Source organism: Bacillus rossius, chromosome 16 (genome assembly GCF_032445375.1).
Source record: "Bacillus rossius redtenbacheri isolate Brsri chromosome 16, Brsri_v3, whole genome shotgun sequence".
Taxonomy (NCBI): Eukaryota; Metazoa; Arthropoda; class Insecta; order Phasmatodea; family Bacillidae; genus Bacillus; species Bacillus rossius.
In genome coordinates this window covers 38,760,232-38,787,053 of record NC_086343.1, presented here as the reverse complement: position 1 = coordinate 38,787,053, position 26,822 = coordinate 38,760,232, and the positions used below count along the sequence as shown (strand labels likewise).

At 36.8% G+C, this 26,822-nt stretch overlaps 1 protein-coding gene across 1 annotated transcript in view; it reads right to left on the bottom strand.

Moving 5' to 3' along the window:
* LOC134539803 (nose resistant to fluoxetine protein 6-like) overlaps window positions 1-26,822 on the bottom strand; it is a 194,394-nt gene that overhangs the window by 95,504 nt on the left and 72,068 nt on the right. The gene's annotated exons all lie outside the window — the stretch shown is intronic.

The following is a 26,822-nucleotide window of genomic DNA, read 5'->3' as shown; positions in this document are numbered from 1 at the left end:
AATTTACATTTGAATAAATAATACCAAACTTTCTCTAAGTTGCCTATTTTTATATAACTTTGTTTTAGATTCCTCAACATGCTCTTATTTTCATTAATCAAATTGCCTTTGGAAAGTGTAATTTCAAAAAAAAATATATATATATATAATTGGAAACTATTTGTACGAGATAGCAACTTTTATATCCTGAAGGGTAGGGTAAGAATAAATTTCGGCCAGTGAACAAATATTAGATTTTGAGTAAAGGTATTGCTAATAAAGTCCTTCTTTAAACCATTCAATTAAACACACAGCTACTTCATATTAGTAGGAAATTTATTGTTTTCAATAGACTATAAATCCCCTTGATTCTGATGTATACTATATGATTGTCATATGCAAATTAACAACCATACAAATTTTTTCTATTGGTTTATTTTTACACATATTATACAACACATTTTATATCGCTCTTTAAAATGTAAAATCAAATTACATCTAAAATTATTGTCCAGAACTTAACAAGGAAATTTAAAGGGTGACTTTGAAAATTTCATTTTGCCTTGGGAAAAACTAATCTCAAACTTTCTAGTGGTAAATGTGTATAAGCTCTTCGTGATGCATCTTATCGTGTGGTTCGCTGGGTATAGAGAATGCATTACGTTAGATATAAATTTTACCAACGTGAAAGGAAGTACTGTAAAAAAATACTACTTACAAGAAAAACAAATTTTATAGAAGTTTATTATAACAATATAAATTATAAGTTATTATTGTTAGTATTTTAACTTTTGTTTATTAGAAAGCTATTGTTAAAAGTTACTTACAATTTTACAAACAAAATTTTATATATATATTTATTGTTGGTTCTCTGTTTACCTGATTGTTTGTCCGTCTGTTCTGCCATCATTTCATAACTACCGAAGAATTTTTAATTTTACATTTTCATTTGAGACCCTTTCACTAACTAACTAAAATACTATGCCATATATTACTAAGAAAGTTCATCTCTTAAGGGGGCGAGAAGGAATGAACTTGTTCAACTGAGAGTGAACAACAGGAAGTTAAAATGTTAGTTATAAATAAAATAAACCAAAACTACTATTCACTTTAAACGATTTTTTAGTAATTTCTCCCATACAATTTTTAAATGGTTTATGTTATTTTGTGCAAAGGAAATATATGTAAGTACTTGAAGCGCTCAGATTACTGATCTCAGATAATAATTAATAGCAGAAGTTTAGAAAACGTATGTCCAGAACAGGTTCATGCTTTAGAACTGAAGCTGGTGACCGCTACTTTGGCTTGTAACGTTACGGTGGCCACATATTTCCCAAACAAATCCTCAAAAACAATTTAAAAATACCAAATTTGCCATACTTCCAAGGAAAATTCCCTTTTTCAAGGGGAAATATCTTAAAATTATCTTTAAAAATTTTTGATTCAGAGAGGAGAAATTTTCCTCAGAGAAAGGCAAATTTTCTAACCAAAAGTGGTGCTATTTTCCTCAGAGGTCACATAAACTATCAACTTTAATTTTTTTGAATTGTGACTAACTAATATATATATATTTTTTTTTCTCCAAATATTCACTTACTTAATAGGCTGAAGTCCCCGATTCACTTCCCAACGAGGTCTTTAGATTAAAAATGGTGACAGGCCCTTAACCCAGACTAATAGCCGTATAATGTCAGGGAATATATATTACACCTTCCAGTATGACGTCAAGGTGACCATATTGGATTCACCGTTTTGTTTTTGTCAGCTAGAGTTCACTGCCGCCAGATTGTTTTCATTTTTTTTTACTAGAGTCTGTAGTGCCAGTCACCAGAATTTCAGCTCTCGTAGAATCCACCATTCTTTCAGCCTTATTGGAAGCCATATTGAAAATTCGTAAACATAGTCCAAAAAAAATTCAAAAACCATTAAGTAATTTACCTAAATAGTAGTCATTTTTTGAGGACAAAAAACAGGAAATATTTTTCTCAAAACTGAAATGTTTCCCGCGAATTTTGAAAATTTTAGGAATTTTGAGACACAATGAGTCATTTTTGAGGAATTTTTAATATTGTAAAGTCCAAAATAGCCGCCGTGAAGTCACAACCAAAGATTCTGGTTCATACTCATCGACTCCCCAGACAGAAGCCAGTCGTCGGAGCCCCTATTACATACTACTCATTAGATTTGCAACGCACAAAGCAATCTGCTTATTGAGATAACCTAAAACATATTGTTGTTACACTCAGATTACTAATGGCTTCGAAAGTCGTTGGGTATACTGGACACAGCAACCAAGTTATATCGATACTTGAAGAATTGATGGAAGCAAGATATATTGCAAAATGAGCAGCGCTCGGTGGGATTGCTAACGAACGGCATCGCGAAGTTCGTAAAATATTTCCTCGTAGAAGAGTGTTAATAAATGGGCATCATGATCTATTACAGATTGATTAAATTAGATGATACCATACCGTAAAGTGATTAGTGGTTTCAAGTACATCCTTACAGTTATATTTGTGTATAGCAAATGTTGCTATGCAGTTCCAGTTTAAAAAAAAAGACAGGAGTGCTAGTCACTGCAGCCACGGAACATGTTTTAAAAGTGGAGGTACATTATAAAAAATTTTCAAAATAATGCAGAAGCAGAGTTTTACAATAAGTCCTTTCAAGTCTTAATTAATAGAGTAAAGTTATTAATTACTCAAGTTATATCGATGTCAAAGCTTCTTTTTCAAAACGATTTAATAATTAAAGGATTTGCTTCATCGTGAATTTTCAGCCAAAGAAAGTTATAATTGGCTTAAACTTTTGCCGAAAGTGATACGTGCCTACAAAAATATGTTCCACCGCACCATTTGTATGACTCCGAACCAGGAGAGATAACTCCTTGCTACAAACAGTGGAAAGGATATTCTGTTTCGGTTAAGATATGGATCAATTCAATATTAAACGATGATCCCGCAAAAGTGTTTGTGATAAAAAATAAATGAGTCCATTCGAAACTGGTAGTAGACTTTTCTGGCCCAAACTGCGTTCACGCGAGTTTCGTATTGTGACACTGCTAAAAGCGTTTATGAAATAACAAAAACCACTTTCCACTTGCAACGTCCTCGCAGCGGGGACCGCATGGATGGGCGTTACCAACAGCAACTTTCACGACCGCTGCGCGAAGGCCGTCAACATGCTGCCGAATCTTGGTTGGGCTTACACAATAAGCATTCAGCGGAATCCTTACTAATATTATAAATGCGAAAGTAATTCTGTCTCTTTGTCTGTTTCTTACATTTCCCGGTTGAACGGCTGAACACATCGTAATGAAATTTGGCAAGGAGATAGATTATGTCCTGGGGATGGACATAGGCTACCTTTTGTCTAAAAAAATTGGTTGTCTGTAAAGTCGGTTTACAGACGATAGTTTAACGTGACAACGTCATAACAAAACATCGATGAAATTATTGATCCAGAATAAAAGGAAATACCTTATTCGGCCTGAGACTGAGCCGTAATAGGTTTTTGCAACCAAACCATTTAGGCATTAAAAATATAATATTCTTTGAGGAAGAATTTTTTTTAATTTTTCTATCTTTTGCATGATAAAATCTACATCTGCATACTTTTATGAATAAAATTGAATCATTTTTATTGAATTATCACTATTTCGTATGGATACAAAGGAGTGAAATGAAATGTGCAATTAAATTAATAAATTAACGTTTATTTGCATACATTAATTCAAATATATTTATTAGTTTTGAAATGTTGCGTGCGACATAATTATTTTTACAAGTAAAAAAAAATTCGCAGTTGCCGGGTTTAGAACCGACAAATTTTAGTTTAAGAGTTAGCTACGCTAATCACACGCCCACGAGGCCATACGAAAGAAATGTAGTTTCAGTTTATATATATACATTTATAAAAAATTTGTTCACGGTAGGGGAATAATATTAACACGATTTTATAACAAATACGCATCCCAAATACACCAAACTTATTTATAATAATTTACAATATTTTTTAAAACATTGTTCAAAAGATCCCGGGTGTAATTTGAATTATTATGTGTAACTGTAAAACACCATTGTTGGTTTAAAACGTATTTGAATTTTCAACATTACTTTTAAATAACCGTACCGATTGTGCTGAAAATCGGTGGACGATCGTTAAATTACATAATATTAATAATTCAAACGACGAAAGTATGATTGAAAAGTCAAATCGATGGTTGTTCCAATCGAGTGGAAGAGAGATGCCACGCATGCGTACAATGAGCAAACAGGAGACATTCGTAGTGAGACATCCGTAGTGGGACACTTTTTCGTGCGTGCAGCCGGCGTTCATCGATTTATTAGATGTTGTCACGTCAAAAAATAAATTTTAAACGGGTTAAAAAAATATATCTTAATTTTATGTAATGTGTGTCGTAGATATACAAACTGTTAGTTTCATTCCTCTATGTCTGCGGAGCAATAGCTTTCAAGCCATTACGATACGTTTTGCTATTGTAAGGTATTTAGTATAGAGTAAGAAAAATTAAATCTCTGCATCGTAGTACCTCAGTACACCAGTATATGTCACTGTTTTTTTTAATCGTTTTATAGTTTGCACATCCTAACTAATATTATAAAAGCGAGTGTTTGTTTGCTACGCCAAGAAATTTTGCATAGAGATAATTTAAGGGCTGGAGAGTGACACAGGCTAATTTTTATGTACGGTTCCAGTGGAATTAGTAAATTACTCTAAAAATACGTACCTATTTTTATATTTTTTACATTTTGTTTGGTTGAACGCATATATGTTTATTTTATTTTATTTCTTCAATATGTATTTTCTCCCTACCTAGGGCACTCATAATTCTTTTAAATTTCACGTGTATGTTTTCAATGTCATTAGAGTTGTAATTTTTTTTTGTCAAATTGGTCATTATTTATACGTTGTTTCATTTTGGAAACGTACGTTTTTTAGGTAGGGCTATTATGACAAAAAAAAAAGGAGCTCCACTAACATTCTTAGTTTTTTATTGTGTGGATAGTTTCCAGTTTAATTTATGTAGGTACATTAATTCTTAAACTTAGAAATTTCTTCGAAATTTATTCATAGGTTGGTATAGCCAACTAATTTTTTCTATTTGTCAATATTGTTATTTTTTTACAGTACCTACTAATTTGCAAGGAGTTTGGTTTAGTATTTATAATTTATCTGCTGAGCTTCAAGAGTCTTAGGGCTGCCGAGACCGAAGACCAGAAATATTTGTCAATTGTGTAATATATTGTTGAAAATTTTTAATTTAACTATTTCTGGTAGGTTGATTTTATATTAATTAGAATAGTTACGTGTAATTGCCTTCTTCCTTTATTTCATATTAAACATCATGTTTAGTGTAGTGTGAGATAATTTTATTTATGTATGTTTTAATTTCATTTAATTTCTTATATGTATTCTTACCTACCTACTTCTATTAAATTTCAGGTGGATGTTAACATTGTATCTCTATTCATTTCTATACTCCTTTGGATAAGCGGAATATGGCCACCACAGTTTTACATATAAACAAATACTACAAATGTTTCAAACATTATGACAAATAAAAAATATTTTCACAAACATCCTTATTTTTTTTGTGTGTATAGTTTGAAATTTAATTTTATGTATGTACTTAATTCTTAAATATAGAGTTATTTATTAATTTATTTAGAAAATTATTCATAAGTAGGTAATAAGTTTTTCTATTTGTCAATATTGTTATTATGGTAGATGGGAGTACAGTAAATTCCTACAATCTTATATTCCTTTATATATCTTTCGATTTGGAGTGTTTCTGAGCCATTCGGGGTCCTCAACATCACCCCCCCCCCCCCCCCGGGAACAAAGCCCCAAAATTTCGAAAGTTTAAAAATCTTTCTCTTTCGATGTTATCTTTAAAAGATTTGTGCAATGGGAGTGCATGACTTGATGTAAGTTTTTGGACATACGCCATTGCTAAGAACTTTTTCTGTTGAAGAAAAACTAATAAATAAAATAAATAAATAAAAATACTCAAAAAAAGACAAAAAACACACAAAACTAAGCAAACAATTGCTGTTGTCAACAAGGATATGAACACCACAAAATATTCCGAAACAGGAATATGGTCAGCAAACAAAGAAAAACAAAGAAAAATGTACTAAGAGAACGAAAAAATCCCCACAAATGATGACAACACAAAAATATTGAAACCCAAAATAATTCAGCACAACAGTTGAAGCGAGACAAAAACATGACAAAACGAAAAGACAAACAAATATAATAGTTTTACCAAAACAGAAACAAGCGACGTTTCGGGAACTGCTATCTGCTCCCGTCCTCAGGCAGAGACACACATGGTACGGAAACACAGGTGCGACTGAGAAGGGGCTGCCGCCGTTTCCTCATATGCTCGGCCGGGAGCGTGTGACAGCGATACCGGGAACTATTACGTTCCCATAACTCGCTATGTGGTCGCCAATATAAATAGTGCAACCCCGTCACTTTGATCGAATCATTGGAAACGTCGGCGGGGCGCGATGTGTGTGATTTTAAGATTAAAGGTGGCTCACGGTCCAGAAAGAAGTAAAATAGCTGTCGCATGCTGCTTGGCTCTATTTTTAATAGTGTAGGTGTCAGGCGGGGGGAGGTCACCCTTTCCCCTCAGTTAGTTGGCTAACTGATGCATGAGAGTGTCGTGATGTCTGTATTTAGGGGCGTGTGGAGTGTGCGCAAAAATGGCCTAATTAATTTCGTTGTGTGAGTGTAGTGTATAGCTCCAAGGCCGCACATACTCGGCTGACCAAGCAGGCATATCATCGTGTAAGTTTACCGATGTGTAGGAGAAATTACATAGATTAGTAAACACCTGGCCGCCTTAAGGACCGAACTATTGCGTTCCAGTATAGTTCGGTCAAAGTTAGGCTAAACCAGTATTGCTGTAGTTAGCCCCCAGGCTGTTGTCGTCTAAACCTGAAAAATAGAGAGTGAAATTAGTAAATGAATGTCATCCTATTCTATTATTGTTCGAGCAGAGAGATGCCCTCGTCCAGTGTTTTTTTTTTTTTGTCGCAATTCAAAAACCCATGCCTTCCGAAACGCGGCCGGCACTGGAGGTGAAGCCTGCCAGGCGGGTCTCGCCCTTCAGGCATACGGAGTCAGCCCTAACACACAGGCAGTGGACCGCTGCATGGGTTAAAACCTACACCTGCATGCTTCGGACCATTTCGAATTAGCAAGAAAATGAAAGTTACATTAATGAATTAATTAATAATGGCTGGGGAAAACAACTAGCAAGGACTAGTGGAGGAGGTGGGGGAAGGAAATATTTGGTAATTAAAGGAATTAGGGCCTGCGGTCGAGTTGTCGCTGGTTTATAATTAGAGCCCCGCTGGGTCAAAGGTAGTGTTGACGCAATAAAATAGAGCCCCGCTGGGCCAAAAGTAGTGTTGACGCAATATTTACGAGTCCTGGGCATGTCAATCATTGGCTAGTCCAATGTTGATTATTTGCACCGCAGGACGTAGACAGGCACATCGGGGCCAGAGAGAAACGTCTGCTATGTTTGCTAAGTTGCCCTGCGTACATGGGATGTGTGGATTCTAGTATAACCTGGCTTAGGCAAGTCGCGGTTTTTTAAACTGTCGCTGTGCAGCTGGGTCGTAGTCCGGAAGTGAATTCATATAAGTATTGGCATGTTCAGGGAGCTGGCCATAAAAAGACCTGTTTTGCCGTTTTATATATTCCTCTACATATTCTACTTTGAGTAGCTGGTGTACTTCTAGTGTGCTGGTGTACCAGCCGCAATCTGCAATGGCTCTAAGAAATTTATTTTGAGTGACCTGTACTTTATCGATATGGCATTTTGCTGCATAGCCCCAGATTTCGCAAGCATATAATAATTGAGGGCGAACTATTTGTAAATACAGCTGTAATTTTTTCTTTCTAGGAAATTGGGGGGCCTTAAACATTGAGTATAGGCTGCGCAAAGTGCCTCGCGCAAACTGTGTCACCTTAGTGGTGTGAACTTTCCAGGTGAGCCTGGTATCTAGAGTTAAACCTAAATATCTAGCCGATTTAACAAATGGTATGGCTTGATTAAAAATTTTTAATTCGCGGTCGGGGGCGGTGTATTTTTTAGTTAAAATTAAAGTTGTGGACTTGGCTCCATTTATTTTAATGCGCCAGCGAGTGTACCATTGTTCGAGTGAGGTAAGCTGCCTCTGAACTTTGGTTAAAGCAAACTTCAAATTCGGGGATTGATATATTATTGCAGTGTCGTCTGCATATAATTGCACGTGGGCATGTTCCCGCGGGATGTCGGCTGTGTAAACATTATAGAAAAAGGGTGAGAGTGGGGACCCCTGCGGCACACCTGCTGTCAGCTCCCGAGTGGATGATTTCGCCCCCTCTATTGATACAAAAAATTTTCGACGCCATAAATAGTGGGCCACCAGATGAATATACGTGTCTGGAAAGTTAAATGTAATTAATTTTTGAATTAAGCCAGGTATCCAAACTTTGTCGAAAGCTTTTTCCGCGTCTAGCATCGTTGCGACAGTAAATTTCGCTCGTGAGTTAAAACCGTCAGTGGCCTCTTCAATGAGCTTAATTAGGGGGTGAGAGGTAGAGTGGCCCCTTCTAAAACAAAATTGGTTATCTGGAATGACTTCGTGTTCGTCCGAATGGTGTTGAGAGAAGGGGCTGGAAAATGAGGGTATTTATCAGAGAAAGGGCTACATCTTGCTCAGCCAATGACAGACAAGCTGTCTCCCCATTGGCTGTGCACCATGTAGTTAAAGCGGATTGGTTATGGTGGGTTGAGTATTGGCTATTGTTTTGTGCTGCAGGGATGTTTCTCTCTTTATCAAAGGGATCCACATATTTTTTAATTCAATGCTCTGCTGGCTGAAAATATTTTTATTGCTAATAATGAAGGCTGATTCTTTGATTTTCCTTTTTATTTTATCGGATTCCTGTATGAGTGGTGTGGAGTCTTCCCAGAGAATTTTGTGGCTATTTTCCCATGTATGTTCAGCAAGTCTGGATTTTAGGGTTTCACCCTTCTTGCAGTTGTTTTTGTGTTCTTTGATTCGGGTGGATAGAGCTCTGCCAGTTTCACCTATGTACATGTGGCCACATTCACAGGGGATTTGATACACACAGTTGTGAGTTTGTAATTTTTCTGTGGCTGGTTTCACCTTGGTAACAATACTTTTAATAGTAGATTTAGAACGGAATGCTGTTTGAAGTCCATATTTATTTCCTAGGCGTCTTATTTTTTCTGAAAGCCCTTGAACATATGGAATAAATAGAGTTCCTGCAGGTTTCTCAGTTTCTGTGGATTTGAGTGTTTTGTTGGATTTCAAATGCTGTTTGATGGTGTTGACAGGGTAACCATTGGCTATGAGTTCTTTTTTTATATGATTGTGTTCAACCGCAATAGATTTCTCATCAGAACAAATAATCTCAGCTCGGTTGGTTAGTGTGTGAATTATGCCAGTTTTTGTTGTTTTGGGATGGTTGGATGCAAAATTAAGGTATTGGCCTGTGTGCGTAGGTTTCCTGTATACTTTTGTTTCCAGGCTGTTGTTTTTTCTGCTGACTAGTACATCCAGGAAAGGAATGCTACCTTTGGTTTCTTTTTCATATGTGAATTTTATTGATGGCCTCAGAGAGTTGAGGTGGTTCACAAATTCCTCCAAAGTTTCAGGTCCATGTTGCCAGACAGCGAAGGTATCATCCACATAACGGAGCCAGATTTTAGGAGGGCTATTACTTTTGCTAAGTGCTTCTTGGAAAACTTTGAGCAAGAAGCACTTAGCAAAAGTAATAGCCCTCCTAAAATCTGGCTCCGTTATGTGGATGATACCTTCGCTGTCTGGCAACATGGACCTGAAACTTTGGAGGAATTTGTGAACCACCTCAACTCTCTGAGGCCATCAATAAAATTCACATATGAAAAAGAAACCAAAGGTAGCATTCCTTTCCTGGATGTACTAGTCAGCAGAAAAAACAACAGCCTGGAAACAAAAGTATACAGGAAACCTACGCACACAGGCCAATACCTTAATTTTGCATCCAACCATCCCAAAACAACAAAAACTGGCATAATTCACACACTAACCAACCGAGCTGAGATTATTTGTTCTGATGAGAAATCTATTGCGGTTGAACACAATCATATAAAAAAAGAACTCATAGCCAATGGTTACCCTGTCAACACCATCAAACAGCATTTGAAATCCAACAAAACACTCAAATCCACAGAAACTGAGAAACCTGCAGGAACCCTAGTTATTCCATATGTTCAAGGGCTTTCAGAAAAAATAAGACGCCTAGGAAATAAATATGGACTTCAAACAGCATTCCGTTCTAAATCTACTATTAAAAGTATTGTTACCAAGGTGAAACCAGCCACAGAAAAATTACAAACTCACAACTGTGTGTATCAAATCCCCTGTGAATGTGGCCACATGTGCATAGGTGAAACTGGCAGAGCTCTATCCACCCGAATCAAAGAACACAAAAACAACTGCAAGAAGGGTGAAACCCTAAAATCCAGACTTGCTGAACATACATGGGAAAATAGCCACAAAATTCTCTGGGAAGACTCCACACCACTCATACAGGAATCCGATAAAATAAAAAGGAGAATCAAAGAATCAGCCTTCATTATTAGCAATAAAAATATTTTCAGCCAGCAGAGCATTGAATTAAAAAATATGTGGATCCCTTTGATAAAGAGAGAAACATCCCTGCAGCACAAAACAATAGCCAATACTCAACCCACCATAACCAATCCGCTTTAACTACATGGTGCACAGCCAATGGGGAGACAGCTTGTCTGTCATTGGCTGAGCAAGATGTAGCCCTTTCTCTGATAAATACCCTCATTTTCCAGCCCCTTCTCAGTCGCACCTGTGTTTCCGTACCATGTGCGTCTCTGCCTGAGGACGGGAGCAGATAGCAGTTCCCGAAACGTCGCTTGTTTCTGTTTAGGTAAAACTATTATATTTGTTTGTCTTTTCGTTTTGTCATGTTTTTTGTCTCGCTTCAACTGTTGTGCTGAATTATTTTGGGTTTCAATATTTTTGTGTTGTCGTCATTTGTGGGGATTTTTTCGTTCTCTTAGTACATTTTTCTTTGTTTTTCTTTGTTTGCTGACCATATTCCTGTTTCGGAATATTTTGTGGTGTTCATATCCTTGTTGACAACAGCAATTGTTTGCTTAGTTTTGTGTGTTTTTTGTCTTTTTTTGAGTATTTTTATTTATTTATTTTATTTATTAGTTTTTCTTCAACAGAAAAAGTTCTTAGCAATGGCGTATGTCCAAAAACTTACATCAAGTCTTTCTCTTTCGATGTTAAGTGTTTTCGTGCCATTAAGGGTCCTCGAACACTCCGCCCCCCTCTGGGATAAAGCCCCAAAATTTCGACAATTTCAGGAATTTCAAATTTCTATTCTTTCGAGATGGAGTGTTCCGAAACATTCCAGGTCGTTAACCTCCACAAATGTGAAAACACAAAAAATTCTACAAATTGGATTAAATTGTATTAAAATTAAATCATTACGAACTAAAGTGTCCGGGGGATGGTGGAACTTTTACCCAAAGACGTCTTCTCCATCAAATTTGCGGTAGGGGGAGGAAATGCAAATTCTGGCTTGTACAAGAACTCTATCTTTGCTCAAAAATGATAAGTTTACAAGCTAGCAGAATCTGTTTATGTATTTTTTTATTTTATTTTAAATTTTTTATTAATTTATTTTTATTTTTAAATATTTTTTCCTGTAATTTTATGATATCAAAGAAAACATGTAGTGGTTTTCTTCGTGTGTTCCTGATTAATCTTGCCAATATTATGATTGTTTTCTCCGTGTGCTCCTGATTATTCTTGTCAATATTATGTTGGTTTTCCCCGTGTTCTTGCAATCATTCCTGTGGTTTCTTCAAGTGCTTCTGACTATTCTGAGAAACCGCTCTCTGCATGGATTTTTTTTTTGTCTAATGAGACATGTCATTTTATTTGGAGTTACATTTAATTCGATAATTTCTGCTACAAAATCAAAACTTGCAATATTTTTATCAGGTGGAATTAAAAAAAATATAATTACTCAGTCAAATTAATAATATGCCACGAGACATCTGTGGAAAACCAACATGCAAGATGAACTTCCTTCTCCTTGATGTCTAGCGAAGCCATCCTTGTTTTGCGAACGTTAGTGAGCATCCCGCATACCACATAAAAGAACTAAATAAATTATGACTCAACAAAACACGTGGCGACATCTCATGCTAATAATCGAAACCACATGTAACAATTTCTTTTGTATGAGGTAACTTAATTCTTGCTGATGAAATATTTAAAAAATTCTTTTTAAGTAATGTATCTAATTTAATTCACTCAGTTTGCATCTGACAATAGTCTCAGTAACTAATATGAATCCGGATTCGGTGTCTGTTATTGTATTGAAAGGACAAAGGTGTAAGTTTTGCAGCAAAGAATTTATCTTGAGAAAGAATGGAAGACAACACGAGAAGAATGACTGTGTTAAAAATCCACTACGTAATATGATAAGTTATGTTAGATGTAGCAAGTCGTTTACGCGGAGAGAGAGCTTAAAAAGACATGACAGAACTTGTAACGCAAAGCCTGCATACAAGCTAGAGGACAACGATGGCTCTACTAGGCTAAGGAAGAGCGATTTGCATTACGACAATAATTTTCCTTGTCTTGGGAGAGATTATGTTCGCGGCTCTTCCGATCTCGACAAAAAACTTAAATTGAAGGACGATGATGATTAATGGAAGAATAAAGACAATGGAAGAATCCTTAACGTGAAAAGTGAGAATACATTCCAGCCGAATTCAAGTAGATCTTTCCTACTCTGTAAAAATGATGGACTCCTTAAAAGGAAGCATGAAGACGATGAAGACACTTCGACATTATCGGCATCGAATTCTTATGGTAATCTGGGTGAAGATGATGCCTTCTACGGTGATTACTACAGCGACTCTGAGGCTGTTGACAAAGGCATAGACGGTGTAAAGCAGCTAAAGCAGGCAAGATCGAAGACTGTGGCGGTGTCCTGAGACCGAAACGATGGAAACGTCGTGATATATTAAATAAATCTGATCAAGCTTGTGATGATCACCATCTCGATAATGAAAGTTACCCTGAGGTTGGTGTTAAAACGGAATACACCAGAGATCATAATATTTATAATAAACAAGCAAGTAATATGGTGGTAGAAGAGATTGATTACACATCATGGAAAGATCCAAACATATTGGTTGACCGGCTAACACATCTACATGGCTCGCTTTGTGCAGGAAACTATTCGTGCATCAAAGAAATATCCTTCATACTCAAAGAACTGAGGAAAGCTGGCTACATACAATAATGGCTTGTTTTACTTGCATTTGTATAATGTAAAGAAATAAAATAAATAATTTTTATCATACAAATTTAATGTTTTTATTTCTTGTATTCTGATTTCTAACTAAGACTTAGTTCTCGTAACTTGTGCTTCCAAATGTGCTTCCTTTTCGTCGATGGTGCTGCCTTTTCGTTGGCGGTGCTTCCAAATAAGCTGCCTTTTTGTTAGCGGTGCTGACTTTTCGTTGATGGTGCTTCCAAATGTGCTGCCTTTTCGTTGACGGTGCTTCCAAATGTGCTTCCTTTTCGTTGGCGGTGCTGCCTTTTCGTTGACGGTGCTTCCAAATGAGCTGCCTTTTCGTTGTCGGTGCTTCCAAATGTGCTGCCTTTTTATTGTGCTTCCAAATGTGCTGCCTTTACGTTGTCGGTGCTTACAAATGTGCTGCCGTTACGTTGTCGGTGCTTCCAAATGTGCTGCCGTTTCGTTGTCGGTGCTTCCAAATGTGCTGCTTTTTCGTTGACGGTGCTTCCAAATGTGCTGCCTTTTCGTTGTCGGTGCTTCCAGAATGTGCTGCCTTTTTGTCGTCGGTGCTTCCAAATGTGCTGCCTTTTTATTGTGCTTCCAGAATGTGCTGCCTTTTCGTCGTCGGTGCTTCCAAATGTGCTTTCTTTTTATTGTGCTTCCAGAACGTGCTTTCTTTTTGTTGGTGGTGCTTCTATTTTTAATGTTGTTTTGACTCTAGTACCTATTATAATAAATTGATCTTGATTTGACTAGTGTGTATTATTCCATTCGGAGCATTTATATAAGTGAGTCCTAGACAGCAGGTCGCTCAGTTTGTTTTTGTCGTCGACGGTGTAAGGATCACCTAGTTTGTTTCTTCTGGTGCATTAGTCACGTAATTAATTACCAATTCTTGCGAACTCGATGGCGTCTTTACCGACTTTAACGACGAACTCGATGGAGGTTGTACCATCGTCTACGGGAACCTTGAGAACAGCTACGACGGAGAAGGAGCAGATCCCGTTGGCAACGACGATGACAACACTGGAGGAGACTTCATCAGACATGATACCACCAGTAGAAGAGACTTTAATGCCGATAGTGCTGACTGTACAGGAAACCTCGACGATTGCTGTTTCGCCCTCGATGGTGACTTCAATGGATGGTGATTCGACAACAAACAACGAACATCGGTGCTGTTACTGCGACAAGATTTTCTCAAACAACAGAAATGCTCGACGACACGAGAAGAGAGAATGTGCTAAGAACCTTTATAGAAAAATGTTTGGCTGTGAGAAATGTCGTAAGCAATTTACAAGAAATGCTTATTTGCAGCAACACTTGGAGACATGCAAAGGACCTGTTGCGTGGCAGAAAGTAAAGGTATCGGTGCAACAACGATGCATCGATGTGCATAAGAGCATGCCTGGAAATGGTACGTCGGCGGCAACGTCACTATCTGGATCGAGTCTGAAAGGTTCGTCTTCATCACCGCGGTATCCTTGCAGCTACTCGTTCACATTTTCCCATGATGCACGAAAACATGAGCGGAGCAAATGCATGAAGAATCCTTCTCGAATGAAGTTTCGCTGTGATGAGTGCTATGAACGGTTTACTCGAATTGATAATTTGCGTCGACATGCGAAAAACTGTAAAGGTAAAGTCCGTGCGCCTACTACTGAACTACCTGCAGAAATTTCGATTCCTCGCTTTAGATTGGAGACTCGTAGGCGTACAAGCAAGAGAATAGATGCTCAGCAACCGATTGTTATGGCATCTGGACATGGAACTAAACCTAAGACTGTGTCGGTGCTCTACAGTTGAATGATAATGGCTTCTACTTGGCGCAGTCTGCATTTCGTGGAACATTGAAAGACTATTATTATCTAAATACGTTAGGTGAGTCGAAAGACATTTGTAATTTTCTTGATGATATCAGACAGAACATAATCAATCAGCTTACTGATGATGTAGCTACAAACGGACCTTTGAAATATAACTTGTGGTTGGACTGTATATATGGAAAGCCATATCCGTTCGATGACAAAGTGAAGAAGTGTGCATTCAAGACATCGGCTGCAGTAATTTACAGTTCTAACGATGTGAAACAAACTGTTAAAAACGGTATCCAGAAACTCTGTTAAGAAGAGGAGGACTATGTCTGTAAAGGTTCTGGCTGGACTCTGTCTAGTATAAACCGATTGGAGCTAAGAATTAGTCATTTCACACCGCTGCGGAACTTAATGATTATTAGATTGCTGGCTTTCGCAAATGTTCGTGTAGTAAAATAGAAATTATGTAATACATATTATGTTTGTAAAAGAACTTGCGGTGTTTAAATCCTCGAACCTGTTACTATTATGTTAAATTGATGTTATATTTAATTTTTTTGCATCATCCTAGATCGTACCAACGACCGTAGTCGATCTAATTAATCAGTATATTGATCGGAAATTTATTTAATGATTTCTGAACTTTTTCCCGATCTCTAGCAATATAATTATGATATTTCCAAGATGGTGGTGTTGATGGCTTATAGGATGATGGTAGTAGAGGTTTTAAAGTCTCTTTAAGAATGTTGAACATGGTTTATTGAAATTATTTTTTTTACATTAAATTAAACATTATTGCATCGATCTGGTATCGAACCGAGGACAGGAGCGGATCGAATCAATATTTATATTAATGAGTGATTTATTTAATGAATTTTGGAACTTTTAACGAATTTCTAGCATTAAAATTACGGATTTTGAAGATGGCGTCGAAATTACAAGATGGCGGGTTTCACAGTTATAAATGATTACTGCACCTTAGCGGATAAGAATTAAACTAACATGTCATCAGCGCACTCTCGCCGACGGTACAATGATGATGGCTTCCAGCATCGAAGACAAGATGGTGGACATGACGTCATACTGGGTGATGTTATATATGCTTTGAAAAAAGTGGTGGGAGTCAGTATGCGAGAAGCCACCGCGGGAGAAGGATCGGGCGCCATTTTTATTTTTTTGCCCTCACCGGGTTCGAACCGAGGACTCCGAACTCCGTGTCGTAAAAGTATATTTTTTATAAAAAATTATTAAAATTTTAATATTTAATTTTTTTTATAATTTTTAAAATTTTTTTCATTAAAATCGTATAATAAATAAAAAAGTTAAAGATGGCGACTGTAACGGAAATTGCAACGGTGACGTCATCATCCAATATGGCGGAAAACACATTGCCGGAATATTCTAGAAAACAATGACGTCATCCAAGATGGCGGATCCAAAATGGCCATCGGGGTCAAGGTCAAGGTCAAAGGTCAAGGTCACATCCTGATAGAGGCTTAACTGAGGCTTGAGTTAAGGATGCTTAAGCATCTTTTAGGACTTTCTAGTTGCTGGGATTTTTACGGACTAAAAACGGGAAATTTTTCCTCAAAACTGGAATTTTTGAGTTATTTTGAGTCATTTTTGAGGAATTTTAAGGAATTTTTGCCACCGTGACGTCACAAATTTAAGATGGCTGACCGACAATCACAATCCACATCCTGCATCCTGGGCCCGCAGCTCCATTTACATTACTCTGTGTGTTCATTCCGTTTCCCGTGTGTAGTGTGTTGTTGTTCCGTTTCCTGTGTGTACTGTGTGTACAGTGTGTTTAGTGCGTTATTTTGTTGAATGTGTGATGTTTCGTTAAATGCACTTACTCAATTTTGTAGTATCTATCTCTGAATGTTTACTAGTCCAAATCCTCTTTGTCTTGATATAAAAATGTTTCAGGGATTCTTGTTCTTCTTGTAAGCGTAAAATGTGTTACGTTGTTTTAATTGAATATAGTAAGCTGTCGATGAAGAAGGTCATGTTGTTCGGAAAAGACTGGTCTGACATTGTTCAAGACCCGGTCTCGCGGTCCGAAGACGCATGGTCTATATGTATGGCTTTGTACGTGAACGTTTTAGAGGTTATTCTAAATATCAAAATTTAATACATTCATGTAAGGCTTATCGACAACATATTTAATTCGTCGGACAGGTATATTGTCAAGTTGTTTTTCATAGAGTGAATGATTAATAACCTCAGTGAAAGGTAATGGAAACCAAAAATTATTATTTTTTGAATACTAAGTTATAATTGTCACTGACCGAGAAACAAACCGAGGACAGGAATCCATTATATTCAATGTGTGAATTAATGAGTGATGTTTTTTGTGGTGGATTTTGGAATTTTTCCCGAATTTCTAGGTCAATAAATACAAATTACCAAGACTGCGGTCACATCGGTTAAATGGACGCTGGTAGTAGAGGAATTTTAAATCTTATTTTATGTGTTACCATTTTATTTATTGAAATTGTTATTTTTTACATAAAACTAAAATAATTTTCACCGCCCAGGGATTGAACCAAACACGGGAATAGATCGAATCAACCATTACTTTAATGAGTAAATTTTTAAGGTATTTTGGATTTTTACCCGAATATCTAGCTAAATAATTACAAAATTCCAAGATAACCCCAAATTTTCAATGATGGCAGGCTTCTAATGATTAGGTACTGCACTCTAGCAGGTAAGAATTAAACTAGTATGATGGTAAATCACTGTATAAGACGAGTACACACACAAGATGGTGTCCTCCAGCAGATGCAAACAAGATGGTGGCAATGTCCTCTAGCAGGTGATATATGTTAACTATCGCTCCTGGTAGCGTGTACTGAACAAAAAATGTCGGTTCCATGATGGTCGTCAAGGTCAAGGTCAAAGGCCAAGATAAAAGTTCAAGGTCAAAGTCAAAGTTCAAGGTTAAGGTAAAAGTTCAAGGTCAAGGTCAAAGTTCAAGGTCAAGGTCAAAGTTCAAGGTCAATATCAAAGTTCAAGGTCAAATTTAAAGGTCAACAGTCGAGGTCAAATATATGGTGAACAAAAAATTTAATTTAATGTCAGCAGACTCTAGTAGATGAAAACAAGACGGTGGCTACCTTCGGACGAAAACAAGATGGCTGACATGACGTCATATCAGCTAATGATTTATATACCTTGGTATTGGTGGTGGTGGAGGTCAGTCTGCAGGTGGGTCCTGTGGAGGAACGATCCGTCGACATTTTTTTTCCCTGATCGGGTTCAAACCAAGGACTCCGAGCTATATGTCATAGGTGTTTGCTTTTTAAATAATATTTTATTAAAATGTGATCAATAATATTTTATTATAATTTTCGAAATTTTTTCCTAAGTTCTAGCACAAAAATTATGGTTTTTCATGATGGCTGGCATTATGAAAAGTGCAAAGTTCTAGAATCTAATATTGTAGTCGTAATGAAAAGTAAAAACGGGAAATTATTTGGAATTTTGAGTCATTTTGAGTCATTTTTGAGGAATTTTTGAGTCCAAAATGGCCGCCGTGACGTCAGAGTTGACCGTGACGTCAGATGTCGGTCAGCACCACTCACCACAGCCTGAAGCCTGTTCATTACCGGCTATCCTACACTACTCGTTAGTAACAATATTGTGAGGAATAAATTGTAAATGCTTACCACAGTTATGCACTTTGTTACACCCCGGCTTGCGGTGTGGTAGTTCCGTGGTTTGTGTCCCCATATGGCCAGTGGTAATTTCCATCTCTTGAGGCCGCTTGAATAACACCATTAATAATTTAAGTTAAATTCTGTATGTTTTCTCTAACAAGTACTAATAAATTCTCTTGCACCATAAAAATATTAGCAAAATTTAACATGTAATTTGATATGTCACCACCAAAATTAAGGTACTAAATTGTTGTGATCGTTTTATACGTATGATTTAGTCACATTTATCCATCATAACACTGACTTAGATTTGTCTAAATATTGCGTATTACTGATGGAATAACAATCTATCAAAGAATTAGTGTATCCTTAACTTAATTAATGCAGTTTAAATAATATAGGCATGTTAAGTTTACCTATGAGTCACTACCATTAGTAAACTTTTAGTTTTTCAAGCACACTGAAATACTTCTTTTTGGTAGACAATTATTAAATATTTCAATGACCTATAATGAGTAATACTACTAGAAATAACAACTTCATTTTATAAACTTCAAATCAATCTGTTTTAGGTGTCATTTACTCTAAACATTAAAATTGAAAGTAATTAGTTTGAACGTATTTTCGTAACTATTTAGAATCTAAAAGCAAGATGTTAAAATGTATACACAATATTCAACATCGGTTTCTTATATACTAAAAGTTAATCCATACCGTAGAATAACTATACTTGTTAAAGATCGAGATTGAAGTTAGACCAATGGCAAAAGTCAATGGGTTTTCAATGAACAGTGATTCGAAACAGTTATTAACAGTTGACAAATATTAATCACAAATAGTAGACAAATTTAACTTTATCTGGGCATTTCTTTGATAACTATTCTCCAAGATATACATCGGTAAGCAAAAGCTGCGAATCACAAGACTGCTGGTATGTTCTTGAGTGAACAGATAAAATTAGTGGGTTTTACTGAAATTTGTTTAAAGTTTGTAAGTACTTTTTAGAATAAAAGTTATAAACTAAATTGATTATTATAAGAATATATATTCGGCAATATTTAAGCATCAAAATACTCTTTTGAGTAATACCGTCTATATGCACAAGCATAGCATAGGACAAACTTACATATAAGGAGTGTGGCAATTTAATTCACTCCTGAGTAGAGTGTTTTGTATAACTGCCCTTTAAGTTATCCACATTTTAAGTATCAAAAATATCATTTTTGGTGTGACGAATAGTATGCAAAACTTCCTAGCACCAATGCACCAAATCAAAACAGATTTATCAGATTTCCTTACGAAAATCCAATATCCTCCAGATATTCAACCATTACTCACTAATACATACATTGTTATTACCAAAATACAATTTCTATATTGATTAAAGTTTAGAGGGGTCTAAAGCATTGAGTTGTATAGAGAAATAAGAAGTCATAGAATGGTCATTTTTTTTACTAGAACTCATATACTGTGGAGATAAATAACTATGAATATTAAGTTAACAAGTTCATGAGTGTTTCTGGGAGGAACACACACGTTTAGTTACAAAGTTTTACACGTTTACACGTTAGCAGCCGATAACATGTGGAGCACTAGCACTGTGGTTAATGAAGTTATGCTTAAGCACTTATGGTAATGTGAATATTTCAGGGAAACTTCATAGTTTCTCGTGATTAAAACTATTCTGTGTTCATTACCATGTCTCTAGATATACCTGGGATGTCTGAGTTTTATGGAGATTAATTAAAGAATCTAATCGTGTAGTTGTAACCAAATAAAAACTTTCACATTTATGATGTTAGTATGGAAGTTAGGCTACGTTGTTTTGTTTCAGGAAAATAAATACAGAAAAGGTGGAAAAGTATGAAGGACAGTTACATGAAAAGTCTTAAAGCCTTGAGTTTCACAAACAAATGTCATTTCTTAAGTCAGTCTTCCAGCTAGGAGAGTAAGTAGGTGGTGTAAATTACGTTTCATGTTTGTGTTGATGTTAATTACTGTACAACACTCCTACTCAATTGTTTAAGAGATCTAACATAAGGGAAGTTAATAATTTTTTTTTATATTTATATATTATTTTTACTGTTTTCTTTCCTATAAGAACGTCTGGAACCATGAACATATCCACAATTGTCAAAACTGTGAGAAGCAGACCTTCATCACAACAATTTAAAAAAAAATTGCTACAACACGCTTGCCAAGAACTCTAAAGTCAGATCCTTTCGAGCAAGAAATCGTAAATTTTCTGAAAGAAAACCTAGTGCAGCCCACACCTCAACAGCCCGCCGCAGATGAGGTGTTCATCCTTTCACAAGTCTCAGTTGTAAAGAAAATGAAATCATGTGACGAACTAGAGTTTCAGATTAAGTTGATGCAACTTCTGCAATCATATGATTATCCAACACCTTCTCCTCCAAATACCTGATATTACAGCATATCCCCCTCCACTTACAAACAACATCCGACTCCTCTGCATCCTAACAGCCTACTTCTTCTGCCTTCTTCTTGTAATCATACAAACTCAGAGCCATCACCAGCTTAAAACTATGAGGCGACAGAAAATGACTTAAATTTAATTTTTTTGTCTGTATTTTTTTGTATTATAGCAATAATTGTTTCTTTTGTTTAGATTTTTGTAGCAAATATTTGGCAAAATAAGATAAAAGTTGGCAAAATAAATCTGATGTTCATATCACAGCCAAGTTTTATTCTGCACAAAAAAAAAACAATCTCTCATTGGTGATTCCATTTTAGGTAATATCGAAGAAAATGCTACCCATTGTAGTCGATACCATGTTGCGACTTCCGAACTTCCAGAAAATGTTTATGTTGTTTTTCGTTTCATGACTCCGAGAACTTTAAACCATAGTCAACTCAAAAATACATATATTTGTACGTCACATATAGTTAAGTTCTTTCATGAATATCTAGTGGTGTAAAAATTAGTTACTATTAATCTAAATTTAATCAAATATTTTTGTATGAAGCTTAAAGCCAGTTTTATGGATAAACAGAATAAATGTCAGAAAATACACAAAATTAAAACATTTTTACTAAATCTTTTTTATTTTATTAAAAGTTTTTACCACATAATATTATTTGTCAGTTGATTTATTTAGAAAATATTCAAGTAGATGTTTAATTACAATATATTATTGAATATTGCATGGGTACAACATAATTTAAGCTATAATAAACCACATTACAATAACCAGTATATATTTATCTTTTCTTCTACTTTATATTAATACAAACAAATAGTCTTCACTTATGAAATCGAAGCCTCACGGGTAGTTCAGCCTATGAGCCTCTGGGCCTCTGAAAATGTTACAGACAATAAGAAAACTTATGTGGCTACTGAAAGCGAACATTAACTTTACTCAGAAATATCAACAAAATATTACCATGACACTGACATTTTTTTTTAAAACTGAAGTAATCAGCAAAATTATCTCTAAAAGCTTTTCCACAATTATTTCCTTTCGTTTGGTAAGCAGGAGTTCTGTCGGGTGTACAATAAATTATGGCCATCTTGCTTTCTTACGAAGTTATGAATCGCACATCATGCTTGAATAATGATATGTGCCACATCTACGCTGACATCAATTGGTCGTTTATTTGATAGAATACCCCAATTGCACATTCCACATAATGCTGTGCTCTTGATAATATGTAGTTAAAAACCTATTTTTGTAGGCGTAAGGGTTTTTGTAGGAAAAGGTCTCAATAAACATTCACTTATTGCAAAAGCTTCATCGACTACGACCACATTGGGAAGTGCGATTCCAGAAGCATGGTTTTTTAAAGGCACTGCTTGTGGTAAATTCAAAATTTGGCAGTAAATTAGTTTCTTAAATTCAGTCCTTTTCAATATATTTGTATCGCCTTTATTACCAAACGATTCTACGTCAGTGAATGTCAAACAGTAATTACTCTCAGCAACAGCTGTAAGTAGAATAGAAAAAAAAAATTATTGTCATTAATAAATTTGCTACCTGAATTCCATGGATTAAAAATTCTTACATGATTACCGTCTTTTGCACCCACACAATGGGGGAAGTTTGCTCTTTTCTCATACAGATCGTTGATGTTCATACAGTTTTCTTCAGTTAGTGGTTTCGTGTATATTTCTTTCAATGTTTACCATATGGCAGTGCAAGTGTCGCGAATAAGGCCTGCAATTTTATAACGTCCAAGAAGATATTCAAAGTGTAGAGAACAAATGGAATTCCCAGTGCTGTGCCACCAATTAGTAATTTATCACAATTTTAAATTTGAATTTTTTGAAAAATAATGTCACCAGTCATTTCCTTTGCTGCAACAACTGAAACCTTTTCTGCCTCCTGTACACTCCCGTTAAATCTTTGTCAGATCTGTCTCCCCAATCGTTCTCAGAATAAATATAATTTTGCCAACCACCTTATGACTCAGCAAGTGATATCGTCTCATACCCGCTATGGCGCAATTCCGTCGCTTGTAATTCTTCTCCGAGCCGTGACAAGAAGTACTATGTCCTGCAAGCTATTAGAGCAGCTAGGTTCTGAGAGCAAGGGTTACGCAAGCGCTTTCAGGCAAGAGCACAGGTCATTTTTCTCTAGCCTTCAGCACGTCGCTGGCTTAATTCCCACAGCAGCGCAGTTCCACCCCACCCCCTCTCCCGCATTTCCTGGAAACACTGCCCTGAGCTTTGGCCGGTCCTTATCCCCGGGCAGGGATGACCTGTCTCAAGGTCTGGACACGAGCGTTCATATGTACTGCATCTGACCTCTAGTGGCAGAGTTGCGAATTATTTCCCTGGGTGTTTGAACGCCCGCTAAATGCCTGCCCCTGGCACCTCACGCAACAAACAGTGCCCCATAGTTCGTTTCCAAGCGACCAGAGTGCTGCACTAGTACCCTCCATAAGCCCAATGCTTTAGCAGTCTCCTCGTGTAAGTCGATCTTTCCTTGTTTCGGACACCCCTCAGTAGGTCGTTCTGACATCTGCCAGTACCACCAACTTCGAGATATCGAAGATAGTATTTCTCGACCACTCCCTCGGAAATCTTCGGAACCTTTCGGTCCAGAAGCCGAAGCCTCCCCTCTTCCTTGGATTGACGTCGTCTTTTAATTACGAGTCGCTTCCGCCCCAAACTTACTTCGCGCTGTGACAGCAGACTGACCACAGTGCATCGTCGGTGAGCCGCACGTCAAGACTTCACTCCGGTCGTTGTTTAAAAATGTAATTAGCTAGGCAAAGGGATGTGATACATACAACTTTAGTATTTAGTAATTAGTCAGTCTGCGTACCTAATAGAAGTAGTCATGCTTCTTTAACAATACTTCATAATATTTTCTATTTTTTGAATCATGGAAATGTCCGCGACAACAGCGTGTTCGCGAGCTCCGTACCCTGGCTGATGCTAGAAGCCATCTCCCTGTATGGTGAGTTTTTTGACAAACTGTATTTCCCCGACCATCAAGTTGTTAGTAGGCATTTTCTGCCTATTTTGCTAACTGTCTCTGAACCAGATCTGAACATGTTTGTTTCGGACTTTATCACAGACAGGGTCCAAGGGCCAGATGCGTACCTAACAACACCACCCTCGAGTCCTTCCTCCAGCAATCAGGACGACTAAGGCGCCCTGACGCTTTGTTAGCAGCTCAACTTCGGCCAGCGAACGTCAAACCTCCAGTCATTTAGTTTTTTTTTATATCTTCAAAATAACATTAGATCATTACGTTGAAAAGATCGGAACACTAGAAATTTTTCTTTCGGGACTTTAATCGCTCTAAGTGTGCTGGGATTGTGAAAGGAACTTAACCTGATTATTGTTTCTTATTCTATTTTAATGGTGTCTTATAATTAATGGTAAATTTCTAATAAGGGCCGGCCCATTCTTTAGAATATGTAATTTTTCATCCATGTTAATATAAGTATATAATTTTTATACAATTGTCAATGACTTTACATATCCAGTTAATTTTTTAATGTTAAAGTAATTAAAAGTTAAATAACCATAGAGATACTTATATCTAGACGAGAACATTATTTTCATTTGCCTTTTTTTTTTTGCATTATTTGCCTTTTGAAACAAAAAGATCCACCAGTTACACAACACAAGTCATCAAGAGAGAGTGAAGTGTGACAAAAAAAAAGCAGAGCTTAGGTTCACTTTTTACTCTGTTATTACTGATGTGTAACAGTCCCCAGGTACCTGCAACATTAGTTAGGTATAACTATGAAGCAATTTATGAAACAAGATAAAAGTAATCTTATATTATTAAAATCTTTTTAAAATCCATATTTTTTTGTAAAAGAATTACACATAAAATCACTTAGATAAGACCCTTCAAACTTTATGTGCGAAGTAATATCCTTGTCACATTAGGCCCTATAACATATAAATTAATATTTTGTTAAATGTCTTTTATTCACATCTCCTTTTTCTAATCTCGTAAAATATTTTTGAAAAATGTAAATCCAATCATGAGCAAAATAAACTTACTTTAATGTCACTCCGAGTTTTTCTTCAGCACTAACACATTCTCTCATTCCTGTGTTACTTTTCGATATACATATTTTCTTTCACCATAGACAAAATTATTTCAAATGAGCTAACGGACATTCTGAAGTATTCAAAAAATTGTCCTTTCGCTGACCTTTCACTCCATGTGGGATAGATACAGTATTTCATTCTATGCCCCCGCCGACGACGAAGACGCCTGTGAAAAGACACCTCAGCATGCAATAGCACAACAGCGTTCTTGCATAATAAATTCATAGCAAAGTGTGCACAACGGAGATGGTGTCAGCTCACGCTACAATGCTCATGTGGCCGGGTAGCGGATTCATTCTGCATGAAATCACGTTCTAGGTTTTCGCGTGAAAACACGCACATTTGGCCATCGGTCACTTCGAATCTCACGCTGCGTGAAAACACGCTACAGCTTCAGCTTGAAAACACTCGCGTGTGGCCTTAGCAAAATGTGTTTTACGCTAACTGAAGGACCAATAATCCCTGAAAAATGTTTTATTACGACAAAGAGGTTTTTAAACATTAAAACTTCAGAGCTTCTATAGATGTGACTAGGAAAATTCAAAGTAACGACTAACATTTGACAGAAAAGAACACACAATAAACACAATGGACACACAGTACACATTACACACAGTATACACACAGTATACACACAGTACACACACAGTACACACAGTGGACACAAAGTACACACTGGTAACACAATGGATACACTGGATGTGCATTTGTCTAAAAGGAAGCACATTTGGTACAAAATTCAAATTGGTGTGATATGATCTCATCAGTATGATACGATAATACAGAATTGATTATGTTAATTCAACAAAAATGATGTATATTATCACGAACAATATAATGCGTCGTCGCATCACGAGTTCAGAGAGCCAACCCACTTGCAAGGAGAGTAAGTACGTACAAGCATACCGCAATCACCGCGAGGTACTCTACACACTACCAGTCGCTGAACATAAACATTGACGACACCTGGCTCTCTGACCCCTTTTGCGAGTGATTCCCTGTCGTGACGAGAGAACCGGCCAGCCTAAAACTCTGGAAGTAAACGGGTTCTCACCTTGTGGGTTACAACAGGGGACCAGGACAACAACGACCCCTCGAGCTGTCGGCCGCTTGAGACGCCATTTAGTATGGTCTATGTATGTCCGTAGTTCTATGTATGTATGTCGGTAGTTCTGTCTATGTCGTTAATGCACTGGATGCTAAACGGCGAACCACTCGCGAGTCGCTAGTGGCGAAGCACGGAGCAGCACTTAGACGCGTCCGTCGCGGATGACAGGCGAGCTACGACTGCCTTCCACGCACCGGTGCACGGCGAGCCCTAAGCAGGGGAGGGGGATGCACGAGATGCATGGGAGACAGTATGCGGTCCGGATCCGATTACACTGTTATTTATCACACCAGCCGCCGTGCTCAGATGCGCTC